The sequence below is a fragment of the Chrysochloris asiatica genome, unplaced genomic scaffold, assembly GCF_000296735.1.
Source record: "Chrysochloris asiatica unplaced genomic scaffold, ChrAsi1.0 scaffold00075, whole genome shotgun sequence".
NCBI classification, from domain to species: Eukaryota; Metazoa; Chordata; class Mammalia; order Afrosoricida; family Chrysochloridae; genus Chrysochloris; species Chrysochloris asiatica.
The window spans coordinates 739,687-741,237 of NW_006408593.1; positions in this window are offsets into that span (position 1 = coordinate 739,687).

Here is a 1,551-nt window from a genome sequence, read left to right on the forward strand (position 1 = left end):
CAACCTGAAGGGCTCATTTTCCGGCACTATATATCTCTGCTAGTCATAAAGTTTCCCATGACTAAGTATTCAGAAATAGTTTGTCATTCCTTCTTCCTAGTCTGTCTTTATTTGGAAGTTCATCTAAAACCTGTCCACCAGGGGAGACCCTGCTGGTATTTAAAATAACCGTGACATAGCTTCCAGAATCTCAGTAACTCACAAGCTACCACAGTACAACAAACTGACAGTAAGTGGCTTTCTAAAGTTATAACTCCTTTCTAAGCCTTATCTTTCTCCCACGGACTGACTGGTGTACTCAGACCACCAAAGGTGTGATTTTCTTTTCAATGCTTATAGTACCACATCATTAATTTTTAAAATTCCTAAGACTGTTTTAAATTCTATACTAACCATGTAAAATCAGCTTAAGAATTGTTTCATTATTGCTGTTGTTAAGTGCAGTTGTGTCGATTCCGACCCGTAGCAACCCTATATAGTGTTTCCTAGGATCAGTTGGTAAGCTTGAACCACCAACCTTGCAGTTCAAATGACTTTGCAGTCTGACGCATTAGCCCACAGCACCATACCATGAATTGTTTCATTAAGGTATGTTAAATCTTGTCAAGTGCCATAGCGTCAGTTCTGCTTCATATCAACCCTGTATAGGGTTTCCAATGAGTGACTGGCAGGTTTGAACTGCTAACCTTGGGATTCAAACCAACCTTGTAGTCCAGTGCTAATCTTACAGTGCCTCACCAGAACCTCAATGTTGTTGTTGTTAAGTGCCATTGACTTGGTTCCAAATCATAGCGACCCTGTATAAGGTTTCCAAGGAGTGGCTGGTGAGCTTGATCCACTGACCTTACAGTTCAAACTGACCTTGCAGTCCACTGCATTAATCAGAAGAGCTACACCATGACTCCAGGACCCCAACAATCATTCATTTATTCAGCATTATTGGATGCACATTTTCCATATTATTTACTTTTATCAGTTAGCTGAAGCTGACTGTTTTATATACCCAATGTTGTTCCTAAGTGCCACCGAGTTGGTTCCAACTCAGCTACCTTGTATAGGCTTTCTGAGGAGTCGCTTTCTGAGTTTGAACTGCCTACCTTATGGTTCATACAACCTTGTAGTCTAATGCTTATCCTAGAGTACCACACCAAGAGTCCATATAATTAATATGCACACTTAAACCTTGGCGGATATGTTTAATTATGAATCCTAAAATCTTTCATCTGTGTCCTTATAGAGAAAATACTACAGAAATGATCACCTTTCTTAATAATGTGTTCTAATAATGAAAATAAATCGTTTATTAGTTCTAACCCTATTTTCATACCCAGGTGATCTTTTATTATTTGTCTCTAAAAATTATATTCCTTCCACACTGATAAACATACACGTGCCTCTTATGTCCTACTTTTATTGTTTTTTAAAACAGGAACATATTTTTTCTTTCAATATACTTGTTTGTTTGTTTGTTTTTTAGTTCTAATGCTGTTTTATTTAGAGACACATGTTGTTGTTAGGTGCCATTGAGTCAGTAACCACTCATAGTGACCC